Raw genomic sequence first — 15,580 nt, forward strand, 5'->3', positions numbered from 1 at the left:
TTACTCAGAAAGATTCAGAATAATCTCAAGTATCCTTAAAAGTACAAGGAGGTGGTTGGACAAGATGTTGGAGTGATGTAATGTGAGGGTCCATCTCACCATGCTGGCTTTGGAGATGGAGAGGAGCACTGATAATACCTGGCGCTGTTTTTCCTTAACCAGAATACGCAGGTCTGGGAATGAAGAGCTTGAAAACAAGGTGAAACTTTGTGCTTATTTTTCATGGCTCCATTTAATGATCCAATTCCAAACGTGTTTATCAGGTGTGATCAACATATATGGTAAATGTTTAAAAAAAGTTTTGTCAGGGTGTGGTGGTGCATGCCTGTAATCCCAGCACTTGAAAGGCTGAGGCAGGAGGATTGCCATAAGTTTGAGGCCATCTGGGCTACAACGAAAAATCTTGTCTCAGAAAAAGTAAAAAGGTGCCAGAGGGTTAGCTCAGTGGCGTTAAGTGCCTGCTTGGCAAACATGAGATAGTGAATTCAATCCCTGGTACCAAAATAAATAAATAAATAAATAAATAAATAAATAAATATTTTTTTTTTTACAGTAAAAGACTCATTGCCATTAATCCTTGTCAAAAACATTCTCCCTCACTTTGAATCCCATCATTCTTGGCACTGTCTGAAGCAGTTGTGGAAATGCATTTTCCTTATATTTACAAGACGTGATGAAAAGAACATAGTGAATGCTTGCTGTCAGGAGCCTTCCAGTGGAATGGCAGGCTCCTAAAAACATGGTGTGTCCTCATTCACCTTATTTGCCAGATCTGGAACCATATGACTTCTTGTTCTTTCTCAAAGTAAAAATGACTATGAAAGATAAATATTTTGAATAGGTTCATTACATCAAGATGCCCAAGAGCATGAATAGAAATGCTCATGAGAGAATACCTTCAGAATGGCTTCAGAAAACACTAATAATGATGGGATGAGTGTATTTTAAGAAAGTGGAGTTTTTGAAGGGGATTAATGGTATCATGTCTATATACATATTTATATAAATGTAAACATTCATTGAGTATTTTAATCGTACTTCATATAATTCCAAGATTTGATAGTAGGGCATAGCAGTTATCTGATTCCACTTTTAACATCATTAGTTGATAATTAAAAAAATATTGATGGAATGAGTGGTTTAGTCATGGAAGCTGCCTATATATTCATCAATGTATGAATAGATAAATAAAATGTATTTATTTAGAATGGAGCATTAATTTGACATAAAGAAGGATAAATTTGAGTCCATAGGGAAATGGATGCTCTTGAGATCATGTTAAGTAAGATAAATCAGACATGTAAATTTAAGTGTAGCATAGCTTCTTTTACCTGAGAAACTCAAGCTATAAATAAAGATCAAAAGAAAAGATAAATAGGAAATAGAGAGATAGATCTTTGGTAAATAGGTATGGGATCTTGAGATGGAGCGATTCAGGGGACAAATTGGTGAAGGAGAATAAAGATAATACAGATATATTATGTATGTGTACCTTTTTCCATAGTGATGGGAATAATTATTATGTACTACAAACATGTATTAGTAAAATAATAAGATAAAATTCTTGATGGATTTATTGTTCTATGGATACTGAATCCTTCCCTTGAAGTTTTACATGATTCTACCAGGCTCTGTGTGACTTCTAACATTTTTTTTCTTCTGTGCCCCAGATGTCTCCTGTGTGGGTGCTGTGGGACACGTTTGTCACGCAGTGTAGCCACCGATTCTGTGCCTTCATCATGTGAGTTGGTTAAATGTAGTGCAGAAGATATCTTTTTATTAGACAATGTTTGCAGTACAAAGAATCATATTAATATACAGTGTGCTCTAATCATTTTTTTTTGTCTTTTTCATTTTTATCGGTACCAGGGATCGAACTCACGACTGCCTGCTTGCAAGGCAGGTGCTTATGCCACTGAGCTAAATCCCCAGCCCCTCGTTTTTACTTCCCTTCCTCTTCTTCTGTTTCTCCCCATCTGAAGATCCCCTTCCTAAGTCCACAAGTGAGTCTGTTTTTCTCATTATCTTTTATTTTGCTCTTTATTTGTATTTTGGGTTTCTCCTTTTTTCACTTAACACTATGGTCTTAAGGTACATTCATTTTCCTACAAATGAGTCAAATTTACCCTTCTTATGGCAGAGTAGTTTTCCATGCATTAGTGTATATATGCCATTTTTTCTTTACCCATTTATCTATTGATGTACTTGTGGGTGGCTTCCAATATTTAGCTATTATGAGTTGTGTTGCTAAAAACATAGGCATGCTTGTATCCCTGTAATATGTCTTTTAACTTTTTCAGGATGATACCCAGAAGTAGTATAGCAGGGTCAAATTAATTTCTATTTTTAGTTTTTTGAGGAAGATTATCCCTCAAACAACGTGGGATCTGTTTAGAACAGACAGGCCACTGGGGTATGAATTGGAAGGATACATCTCCCTTCCCAGCTCCTTGGCTTCTTGGGCTACAGTTGTGTAGCTTTCAGAGAAGAAGTCTTGAGCATATATTAAAAATGTTCTTATAATATTATGGTAAGTGATACTGATTTAAAAATTTCATTTGCTAATGGCACTTATGCCTGCTGAGCTGAACCCCTGGCCCCATAACAGAAGTTTTTATTCATGTAGTTATTGTAATGGTAAAAATTATGTTTTCACTTTTTAAAATACTCTATATATCTTTTGTTTCTCTTGTATTCTTATGCATTCAAGGGATATTAGTATAAAAAGTGAGAACAGAAATCGTTCTTAGGAGAAAAGCATTCAAACTTTCATTATAAAATATAATTATTTACTATTAGTTTCGTGTGAATACTCTTTACTAGTTGCATGAAGAAGTTTTCTCTTAGTTTGCTGAGATTTTTTTAAAAAAATCCTGAATAGATAATGAATATTGTCAATCACTTTTTCTGCATCTGTCAGGATGACCATATATTTTCAGTCTATTAATATTCTGCTAACATACAAAGGCTGATCAAAATACAGTATACAGTGACCTTTTTTTTTTGAGACAGGGTATTGCTAGGTAGTTCAGGCTGGCCTCTAATTAAATAGCACACACAGTCCTTGAACTCCTGGTGATCCCCCTGCCTCAATCCACAATGCCAGGATTATAGGAATGCAGTACTGTGCCCTTTATTATCTCTTATGTTAAAAAAATTATTACAGTAACAGACACATTGTCATTAATCTGTCTCAAAATCCTCTTTGCTTCAAACACACTTATCCCATCCTTCTTGCCACGTTCTGAAACAGTTTTGGAGGTTTGACTCACCTTTTGTGAGTCTTTATGAGAAATGATAAATAACGCAGTAGATGCCAAGTGCCATCTAATAGGAAGGCAGGCTAAAGAAAAGTGTTGTATTCATTTACTTTAAGGCTTCATTCACTTTTGACCTAGCCCTTGTGGCTTATGGCTCTTCCCTAAAATAAAGAAATGAACATGAAATGTAATTTTTTGGTTTTGTTTGTTTGTTTTTAAGGATTCTTGAGACAGCACTTGATTGGGCAGCACATATACTAAAATTGGAACGATACAGAGATTAGCATAGTTTTGCACAAGGATGACACACAAATTCTTGATGCATCCCATGTTTAAAAAAAGTATGCCTGAGACAGAGTCTTGCTGTGTAATTCAGGCTGTCTTTGAACTCACCTTGTACCCCAGGCTGGCCTCGGATTTGATGTGATACTCCTGCCTCAGCTTCCCAGGTGCTGGGGAATTACAGGTGTGTGCCACCGCATCCAGCCAAAAGGTTAATGTTTTAAGTAGATTCGGGACATAGATGCTGCCATGACAGTGCAACTGAAGACTTTGACAAAAGAGGATTCCAGAATTGCTTTAGCCACAGGCAAGATTAATGGAGGAAGTGTGTTTGCCTTGAGGGGACTCTATGGAGAGGGATTAATTACAATGTGTGTTTTACTGAAAGAAAAATTTAAAATTTAAACATTAGCTTAGTGTTTGACCACATTTCATATTTTTGTAGCTAGTTTCATAAATTATATTTACTTTTAGCTTTATTTTCATGTGATTTTAAAAACCTGGCTTTGGTACTGGAGAAATATACACTTCATAAACTGACTTAGCAGTGAACTTTTAAAATTTTCCAGTGAGTTTGTGTATGGTTGGTATTATTTCCTTCTCAAATATTTCATGGCATTCAGTCATAAAGCCATGTGGCCTGGAAATATCTTTATGGGGAAGTGTTCACTATTACATTAAATTTTTTAATATACCACTACTCAGATTGCAGAATTTATTCCTGTGTCAGTTCTGGTAACTTGCATCTTCCAAACATTTTTCCTTTCAATTAAATTTTTGAATTTGTTTTAAACTTATCTATGATATTTCATTATTATTCTTTTATTGTCTGTATCATCCATAATAATGTGAGTTTTTCATTTCTCATATTGATAAAGCATATTTTTTTGCGCCATTTTAGTTTTACTAGTGATTTATTGATTTCATTGATTTAACAAAAATCAGTTTTTGGTTTAATTATCAATCTACTTACCTATCTATTAATTGGTACCGAACATTAAACACATGAGTTTTGCACTGAGCAATCTACTCAGCCTTATTTTTACTTTTTAGTTTGTGACACTGTCTTCGTTAAGTCACTAAGTTGCCCAGGTTAGGCTCTAACTTGCAATCCGCCTGTGTCAGCCTCCTAGAGTGCTGGTTAATTGACTTTTATACTATTTCCCATTTTTTATTTTATTGCACTATTATTTCCTTTTTATGTTTTTGATTAAAATGCATTGATTGTATATCTTTATGAGGTACAGTGAGATACTTCAACGTGCATAAATTGTTCAGTGGCCAAATTAGGGCATTTAGCAATTGTCCTCCGATTGTACTCCTATTCTTTATGTTTGGAATCTTTGAGTTTCTGTCCTCTGGATCTTCATGAAATGTACCATAGGTTATTATGAGCTGAGTCTTCTCACTGGTGTGGAACATAGAATTTATTCTTTCTTTCTAAGTGTTTTGTACCTGTTATCCAAATTCCTTGTATATGCCTTCCTAGCCTTTAGCACTGTTTTATATTCAGATTAACTTTTCTTTTGTTGTTATCTTTGTCTGTAAATAGTAGAGTGAACATGTGATATCTCTCTGTGTTTGAGTTTTTTCACTCAATGCCCTCGAGTTCCATCTATTTTAACTGTAACAGACAGGACTTCGTTCTTTATGACAAAATAGTATTTCTTTGTGTTTATGGACCACATTTTCTTTATTCACTCATCCATCTATTGACATATAGGGTGACTTCATATCTTGACTGTGGTAAAACTGCCGGAATAAATATGGAAGTATAGGTATCTCTTTAATGTGTTGACTTAATTTCCTTTGGTTATGGTATAGTTGAATCATGTGTAACTCTGTAGTTTTTTTAAAGAACTTCCTTACTGTTCTTCATAATGGGGATACTAATTTACATTCCCACGATACTATATGAGAGTTCCTATTTTTTTTCACATCTTCGTCAGCACTTGTGATCATTTGTCTTTTTGATAACAACTATCCTAAATTCAGTGAGGTGATATCTTATTGTAGTTTTGATTTACATTTCCCTGATGGCTAATGATAGTGGACATTTTCATTAAAATATTCATTGGCCATTTGTAATTTTTCTCTTTAAAAATGTTTATTTAGATAGTATGCCCATTGTTAATTTGGTTTCTTTGTTATTATTTTGTGTGTGTGTGTGTGTGTGCAATAGTTTCTTAGTTTAATATCTTTTGTGTATGTGTGTGTCTGTGTGTATGCACACACACTATACAGGGATTGAACCCAGGGCCTTCACAATGAGCTACATCCCCAGATCTCTTTTTTAATATTTTAGGCAGAGTCTCGCTAAGTTACTCAGGTGGTCTCAAACTGCAATATTCCTGCCTCTTTTCCAGAGTGTTGGGATTATAGTCATGTGCTACCATGCCTAACTTTCGAGATCCTTTTTTATGTGGTGAGTTTTATTTTCTGTCTACTAAATCATGTCCAACTTTTAAAAAAAGCATTAACAATATGATTCTTTTGTTTTCTAGCTTGAATATTTTTTGATAAGAAATGTTCATTCCTTACGTTGGTTCCTATAATGTTTCTTTTTTGGGGGGATGCATTTAACGTTTTCTTTTCTTTCCTACTGGTTTGCAACAATTGGATTGTGGTGTTTTGATGGTTGTCTTTATATTAATTTGCTTAGAGTTCATTGAATTTCTGAGATCTGTAAATTGTATTTTTCATCATTTGGAAAATTTTTGGCTTTATTTCCTTATTTTTTCCCTATTTTTTCATCTCCTTTCTCTTTTGGATTCCCATTTCATAAGCATTTGACTGCTTGGCTTTGTTTTACAGGTTATTACATTATTTTTTAATCTTTTTTTCCTGCACTATAATTTTGGATCATTTCTGTCAGTATGTCCTTATGCTCTTTGATCTTTTAGTTTCCATTATCTAAGCTGCAATTAGTCCTTTCTTGTGAATTTTTTAAAAATTTAAAGTGGATAAAACCAAGGTAGATAATAAAGAACAAAACCAATCAAAGTAAACTAATATAAGTGATCCATGACTTCAAAACCTTACAAAATCAGCAGTAGTTACCAGAATGCCTGTTGTTGTCTTCAAAATAGCTGCAGATACCTTCGGACATAGTAAAAATTGAACAGAACAGAATAGAGTAGAAACAATAAAAACAAAACAATTAATGCAATAAAGGACTTCAAAACAAGCCAATAGTAAATCCAAAATAGTTACCACAATATGTCTTGTTCTCTTTCAAATAGCTGCTCATGCCATCAGATTTAACATAATCAAACAAAACAAAAGCAAGTAAAAACCAACACAACAAAACAGTGAAAATGATATGGTTTCCAGGAGGGGATCGCTTCCTTGTGAGGCCTGCCTCTCTCCCTCTGCAGTCCGTGAATGGCGCTGACTCATGGTTGTGATTTATTTTTGATAATATATTTTTGATCTCTAGATACTTCATTTGATTCTTTTTTAGTCTCTTCCTTTTCTCATTATATTCTTTTTTTCATCCACATATGTGGCAAGTTATAATGACTGCTTTAACATTCATATCTGCTATTTCCATAATCTCTATAATTTATTTGCCTGTTTATTTTTTGTATGGGTCAAATTGTTAAATATCTTTGCTTGCTTAATATTTTTCTTGTTTATTTTGGTTTTATTTGATAATCTTGTTTTACAGTTTCATAAATTATATGCTAATATTATTGTTCTAAGGCATTTTGATTTCCCTTTAGTAGTGCTTAGATGCTGTCCACAAAGTTTAGTATGTTTTACTTTGTTCAGCTCAAGATATTTTATTTCCTTTTTTTGTTACCCATTTAGAAGTGTGAATGGCTGACAATTTAGCTCAGTCGTGTAAGTTGTAAGTGCCTGCTTGGCAAGCAGGAGGTTGTGAGTTTGATCCCTGGTTACAGAGAGAAAGAGAGAGAGAGAGAGAGAGAGAGAGAGAGAGAGAGAGAGAGACAGACAGAGAGACAGACACCGAGATAGAGACAGAGATTTAAGAAGTGACACCAGTGTTCTCAGGATAAACAAATATTCAGAACAAGGATCACTACTTAGAAGTATGCTACTAAATTTCCAAATATTTAAGAGTTTTTTTCCTGCTGTTAATTTTGAGACTAGTACTATTATGAACAGAGACAGAGATTATATTTAGTCTGATTTCAATTCTTTTACATTTGTTAATTTACAAATGTAAATTTATTTTGTTATCTAGTGTATAGTCTATTTCAGCAAATTTTCCATGTGTGTATGAAGGGAATGTGTGTCTGTGTTTGTTGAGCAGGAAGTTTTTCAAACCTCAATTAGGGTAAGATAATGTGTTGTTCTTCTCTATGCTTTTTAAAAAATTTTTACATTGTTTTCTGAGAAAAGTTTTGAAATTTTCAACTATATTTTTGGATTTGTTTATTTTTTTTTGAATGTTGTCACTTTTTTCTTTACATACTTTGAAGTTTTGTTTTTTTTCTTTTGTTGTTGAGTACTGAATCCAGTACACTCCACATGCTAAGCATACTTATGCCTCTTGAGCTATACCCTCAGTTCCATGAAGCTCTATTGTTGAAATATACATTTTTAGAGATGTGATATCTCAGTGGATTGACATCTTAAACATTTATATGTCCCTCTTTATTCTTGATTACATTTCCTATAATGAGAACAAAAATATTATATGCTATCAGTAGCCACTGTATTATTAATATTATGATCAGTCTTTTTTGAGGCGGGTTCTGTCTATGCAGTTCGGGATGGCCCTGAACTCACTTTGTAGCCCAGGCTGGCCTGGAACTCACTGCAATCTTCCTGCTGCAGACTGCCCAGTGCTGGGATTACAGGTGTGCGCCACCATGCCTGGCTGCTACCGTACTTTTTAAAAAAAAAAATTATTTAAAGAAAAAGAAATAAAACAGTAAAAGGGTACAAGTAATACAGAATTTCAAAAAAATAAACAGTAAGAAATCACTAGTTAATAGATTACATATTGTCATCTTAGAAATAGTTGTTCAAGTTACAGAATTAAAGCATACAAAGTGGATATTCAAACAGTGAGACTGCAAACAGTTGTGTTCAATGATCCAACAAAAACTTAGTAATATGGTCATCTATCTTACACACCTAAACACACTTGCAATTGTATCCTTTAGAGCACTTACTTTTCCTCTCTTTTTTACAATAACAATTATACATTTTGGGTTTTATTACTCTCACAGTTCTTATTACTTTTTTTTTTTGGAAGAGAATAAAACCAAATGTGACAAAACAAAGCAGAGTCAGTCAAAACAAAGGATGGACATAGTACATGATGTAAAAACAGAATACAAGGTAATCAACAATGGTTACCATAATGCCTCTTGCTACCTTAAAAAGAATTGCCTATATCATCATGTATAATGTGCTACTGTACTTTTGATTGGGATTAACATTGTGCATTTTTCTATATTTTTATTTTTAACATATTTACATATTTATATTCAATGTGGATTTTTCAACAATACATACCTCGGTCTTGGCTTTTACCTCCAGTATAATAGGATCATCTATAACTATACATTTGATGCAATTACTGATATACAGTATTTGAATTGAGGTTTATTGTATTATGTTTTCAGTTTACCTCTTCAGTTCTCTCTTTCCCATCTTTTGAATATTTAAATAGTTTTCTATTTCAATTAATTTGTTGACTTTTTCATTGTATTTGTTTTGTTAATTTTTTGGTGACTGATCTTTGGTTTATTTTGCGTATGTCTAACCAGAAATAGAACTGCTAGATCATCTGATAATCCTATCTTTTTTAGTATTTTGAAGAGATACTCTCCAGTTTTCATAGCAACTGTACCTTTTTTTTTTTGGTACCAGGAAACTAATGCATGACCTCACACTTGCCAGGTAAGCTAAATCCCCAGCCTCCCAGTTTACATTTCTACCACAGAACACAGAGATCCTAATTTCTTCATGTTCATGTCAACACTTGTTATTTTCTGTTTTGATCTTATTTTTTGACCGTACCTGTCCTAATGGATATAAGATAAATATCTCATTGTGGTTTTTATTTGCATTTCTCTAATGCCAACTTGCCTACTTTTATTCACTTTTCATAACTGACATAGTTTTGTTTTTGTTTTTATTTTGTCTAGCTTTTAAAATTTGTAACCAGTGAGCAAGATTAACATTTAGGGGGCCAACTTTGCCACAGCAGAACCAGAACCCTAATAATTTTTAATATAAAATTATGAATTTTATATTTTGAGAAATAAATTTTGTTGTATTTATTTTTAAAATATTGAACTTTATTTCTAGAAGTTACTTAAGTTCTTTGTTGATTAATTTGACATGGGGAGTCTTGTTTTAAATTTTTTACAAGGTTGTTTTTGGGTGACTTTTATTCTATGGCTAGTTTAGCCTTAGTACTAAGCATACGCATTTAGTATCTTTACTGAATGCTGTGTGTCTTAAGCAAAGTCTCTTCATAGTGGTTGATGAGAACTTTAAAAGTTTCTAGCCTCAAATGAACTGTGGGAAATTTTCAGCTTATAGTTATCTGCAAATTGTCCTGTCCTTGGCAATTTGTGAACTTTCATTCTCTGGGCACACAGACTAATAATCAGCCTGAGGCCCAAAGGGACCCTTTCTGAGCTCTTTTTTTGTGCTTCTTTCTCCTATATAATTTTATCCTACAACTTCTGTTTATCTCAGTGACTTTAACTCTGATCTCTGCCCTCAACGCAGGGCTGGGTTCTGTCTAGGTTCTGCCTTCTGGTGCTACATGGATGCTACCAGGGATCACCTTATCTTTTTCCTCTCTCAGAAATCAGTCTTGTACTGCCTATAGTCTTAAGTTTGAAATTTATTTGTCCTCTCTCTCAGAAATCAGTCTTGTACTGCCTATAGTCTTAAGTTTGAAATTTATTTGTCCTCTAGTTATTTATAGTAGAACTGTATCTTTTGTGAATAGAAACAAAAGTCCACCTCTTTGCATTTTTGCTCTATATTTTGTGCTTTTCACTCAGGCTTCTGATTTGATTTTCAGTAGTGATAATCTGTCTTTTAATTTCAGCTACTGAATTTTGACATCAGAAAATTATGCTTAAATACAGCAACTATTTTTATTTTATAAATGAATTTTATGTATTCTTTTCGGATTTGTGCTAAATTGTTGTTTATCTTCATACTTTTGTCCTGCTAGTATCTTTTTTTCCTTCTATTTCTTTATGACATGTTGAGTTCTCTTAACTGAATTATCTTGTTTAGAAAAGATTTACTCACATTCACTATCAAAGATTATAGCTTCTGGTGCTTAACCTCAGTACTAGTAGTGTTTCCTCCTGTGAGTTGTGATGTATCAGCTGAAAATCTGTCAGACTTGTCCAGCCAAGATAAAATCCAAAAATTTTAGTAAGGTATGTAGTATTCCTGTCATTTCACTAACTACTTTTGCCACCTTTGCAAATGCATCCTGTGTTTAAGACATTCTATTTGGGATTCCATATACAACTAATTTTCCTTAAGCATTTGTACATTTGTAACTACTACATCTTCTGTGATTGCATTAGTAAATGTTCTGTTAATATAACAAAATGCCTGAGGCTGAGTAACGTTATAAAGAAAAGAGATTTATTTAGATCACCATTTTGGGGATGCAAGGGCCCAGTGCTAGTATTAAGTTGGCTCTGGTGAAGGAATTATGGTGGATGGCATTGCATGCTAGGAACATGTGTGGGAGTGAGAGATTATACCACACAGGAAGGGTTAGAGAAACTGAAGTTCCACAAGCCTTTATGAGGGCTTCCTTTCTGCTAACCTAAGGACCTCTCACTGGAACTCCCCTCTTAAATATTCTCCACCATCTTGCAAAACCACCTCACTTAGGACTTAGCTTCCAACATGTGATGTTTGGAAGACAAATTGTTCTCCAACTATATTCTTTCTTATTCATAGTTTGGTATTCAGCTGGGTGTGGCTTTCACCCCCAAGAAAAGATGTGGTTCCCTCACAGTTTGGGGACAAATGATCACATTGATCACACAGAATTATTCTTTAAGAGCTTGTAGTACCAGTTTTGATAAATGGATATGAACCAAGGAAAGAAGTAAATAATCTGCAAAGGACATTTATCATGTTCTGCTGATAGGTACTTACTCTCATTTTATTGTTTTTGTTTGTTTGTTTGTTTTTACTTCTGCTATCTTTACTGGGGCAAATAATCTCTGATTGTCTCAGCATCTTTTGGTACAGAGTTCCAAGACAATAGCACATTCATCTGATCAATCCTGGAGCATATGTATACTGCTAGCTTCTAAGATACAGGGTGAGGAAATATTTGTCTTTAGTTTAGCCTTGTTAGTAGAAATCAAGATCCGGTCTCTCCCTTGTCTTGAGATTTCCCTTCCAAAATAAGGATATTTGTATTTGAGCTACTGTAAATAGTAAATGTCCACTCTACCCTTCAGTTGGTTTTTCCTAAATATTCATTTATGTTGACCATGATTTTGATTATTATTGAGTAGTATGTGTTTGAGATAATATTTTTTGACAATTACCTGGAGTACTACTAGTGAATGTTGCTAATTTAATAATGACCTATATGTTTTAAAAGATAGTTGAATTGGGAGTAGGGTTGATATCCTTTTTTGAAAGTTAAGTAGCCTAATTATAGACACAGAACTAATTACAAACCATGTGTGGGGTAAAGCAAGTTGTAGGAGTACCCATAAGCACGGCCAAAAGTCTACCTTTTAAAAATGATTATAAATTTTATGTAATGTACAAATGAAGAGAACATTCATGCTCCATCTAACAAACCATAACAACATTACCCTAGAAAACTTTATGGCAGGTATTGTGAATGCTTCCTTAGCCATAAGAAAAATTTAATAAAGTTCTTGTAGAACAAAATGCCTCACTTTGAAAATAACTACTGAGTATTGCTTCAGTTTGGTATACCTTTCAAAATAAACTTTTCAAAAGTGTACTTCAGAATAATTGATCGAGGAAACTTAAATGTGATTTTTTTCCTTTCAGAAAAATGAAAAGATTTGATGCTAAAATTTTGTTTTGAATAGATAATATTGAATAGTTAAAAACTGATATGAAATCTTCCCCTATCTCACCTGTATGGTGCTCTTCCCACCATAGTTAACAATTTAGATTGGTTTTTGTAAATTCTTTTAGTTACTTTTATGTAAATATAAACGAGTATGTACATATACATGTAGTCCTGTTTATCTCCTCTTAAAAATGCACAAGTACCATCATATTTTTTTTTAGCATCTTAGTTTTTTATTTATTTTTATCTTTGGCAGTGCTAGAGATTGAACCCACTCCTTTGTGAATGCTAAGCAGTTGGTGTACCACTGTAGCGTACTCTTGGTCCTGTACCTTGCTTTTTAGTTTTCTTCTTTTAAAATAATAAGTATTAAAGATATTTTCATAGAAGTACATAAATATTTTCTTGTTCTTTTTCTTTTAAGTAATCTTACATTGTGTAGACATAGTAGTATTTTTTAAGAGATCATCTTGCTGGGGATAGAGCTCAGTGGCATAAGTGCCAGCCTGGCAAGCGCAAGGTCCTGAGTTTGATTCCTGGTACCAACCAAAAAAATTAAACATCATCCTTTATTGAAGAAGATTTGAATTAGCAAGTATTCCTTGTTGTTTTTTGTGAAGTGTTTTAAGTTTTACTTTTTATAGGTTTTGACAATTTCTTGTTATTTTGGTTATCTTTTGAAAAGGGACATTGAAGTAGAATTTGCTCTTTATATTTTCTATCATTTTTTTTTAATTGGTACTGGGGGTCGAACTCACGACTGCACACTTGCAAGGCAGGTGCTTATGCCATTGAGCTAAATGCCCAGGCCCATTTTCTATCATTTTTGATTTTACATATTAAATACTATGATTTCTAGATACTTTGTATTACATTAATGAACTGAATTATTTTACTATTTTTGGTAGTTTTATAGTTCTTCTGACTTTTGAAAAAATTATTCAACCAAACTATTTGCATTCTTATATGCTTGCGTTGGCTAACGTGTAGAGTGCAGCCCATGTTAAAAGGGTAGTAGCAATAGTGACTGACTTCTTTCTCACTGTCATGCCATTACTTCTGATATTTCCATAAACCTTGCTGTGGGCTTTGAGAACATGATAGGAATACTATTTCACTGTAGTAAGGAAGTAAGTATCTGTTTCTGTTTTGTTCCTTTTTTTTTTCATTTATTTTTCTTTAATAAAAATGTTGGGGTTTTTCCAAATCCTTTTTAACACACTGTGGGTTTTTTGTTTGTTTGTTTGTTTTGTTTTTTGTTTTTTTTTTTGGTACTGGGGATTGAACTCACAACCTCAGCTTGCCAGGCAAGCACTTAAGCCTGCTGAGCTAAATCGCTAAATCCCCAACCCCTTTTTAACATACTGAAGATAAACTTTTTGTTGTCATTAGAGTTACTGATATGATGCATGTATTAATAGTTTTAAACTATGATTACATTTCTGAAATGAATCCCACTTGGTAATTTTCAGCTATCTTTGCATTTCCAGAACAACTCTTACTAGGTTATTGTGTTAATCTTTTAGTATGCTGCTAGATTACGTTTATGAATATTTTACTTAAGGTATTTGTGTATATTTTTTTATTGATTGATTTGTAGTTTTTTTCTGCAATCTTTTTCAGTTTGGGTGTTAATATTGTTTTCTTACAAACATAGGGCAACTGTGTTTTTTTATATAATTAGTTTAAATAGCACCCATGTCATCTTTTGCATAGGCTTCTCCTTAGAAATTTGCTTTCTGAGGGTTAGGGAGGAGGAATGAGTTATTCTATAGCAGTTTCTCCAATCACTTGTGTGGAAATTATATTTTAAGACTTTGTATAGTTTTAGGGCTCAGTTTTGGTGAGTTATATTCAAGTATGTAATATTTTCTTTATTGCCTTAAAACTGTGGTCAGATCCTTGCTCATCTTTGCACATAGGCATATTAATAACTGAAGGATTGTCTGTAATACAAATTTTGTAAACCCTAAATTGACTTAGCCTATTTTATCCCCCCTTCAAGATTGACAACACCAAGATAAGAATAATCTTCAGAGTTTTAGCTCAGTGGTAGAATACTTGTCTAGCAACTGTGAGGCCCTGGATTTGGTCCTCAGCACCAAATAAATAAATAAATAAATAACCCCCATGAATAATTAATTTTCATGATTTATGGAGATTTCCAATTGCCAGTTTTATTAAGTCCAGTTTTGGATCTTCTGGAGTGTTGCTTGAAAGTCTCCAGCCATTGTTTTAAATTCTACTAGAGATAGCGGGAGGCATTATAGTAATCATTGTTGATCACCTTGTATTATGTTTTCACATTATCTATTATGTCCACCCTTTTGACTTGACCGATTCTGTTCTGTTATGTCACATTTGGTTTTACTCTCTTCCAAAAAAAGTAATAAGAACCGTGAGAGCAATGAAACCCAAAATGTGTAATAGTCATTGTACAAAAGAGAGGAAAAGAAAGTGCTCTAAACTATATAACTGCATGCATATTTAACTGTATAAGATAGAATATGATATCACAGAGTTTTATTGGATCATTGAACAGAACTGTTTGCAGTATCATTGATGGAATGTCCACTTTACAAGCTTTAATTTTGTGACTTGAACAATTATTTCTAAGATGACAGTATGTAATCCATTAACTAGTGATTTCCTACTGTTCATTTTTTTTCTGCAAATCTGTATAACTTGTACCCTTTCTCTGCTTTTTTTTTCTTTTCTCCTTAAATAAAATTAAAAAAAAAAAAAAAAGAAATAAATCTGCAGTGACTTCAGATTCCTGAAAAAATAGAGTTTCACAGACTTATCCTATTATGCAGTTACATCTCCCCCCAAAGTAGGAATAATTACTTTATAAGAGGACTGGTCCCCCACATCCGATAACAAGAACTGTCATCTCATGGGAACTGAATTGACTGGCGAACCATAAGGATTCCTCTGGAGCTATAAAACCAAGACTAAGATCATGAACAGTCAGACCTCAGCCCACCATAACACCCTGAAA

At 33.4% G+C, this 15,580-nt stretch overlaps 1 non-coding gene across 1 annotated transcript; it reads left to right on the forward strand.

The window, feature by feature from the left end:
* The first annotated feature begins 3,493 nt into the window (after positions 1–3,493).
* Positions 3,494–3,596, forward strand: LOC111754231 (U6 spliceosomal RNA). Its single transcript, XR_002788935.1, has one exon. It is a non-coding gene; the product is annotated as a U6 spliceosomal RNA (small nuclear RNA).
* The last annotated feature ends 11,984 nt before the right edge of the window (positions 3,597–15,580 follow it).

This window comes from Cavia porcellus, unplaced genomic scaffold, assembly GCF_034190915.1.
Source record: "Cavia porcellus strain 051 isolate PalLab524CR breed Dunkin Hartley unplaced genomic scaffold, mCavPor4.1 scaffold_12, whole genome shotgun sequence".
Lineage (NCBI taxonomy): Eukaryota > Metazoa > Chordata > Mammalia > Rodentia > Caviidae > Cavia > Cavia porcellus.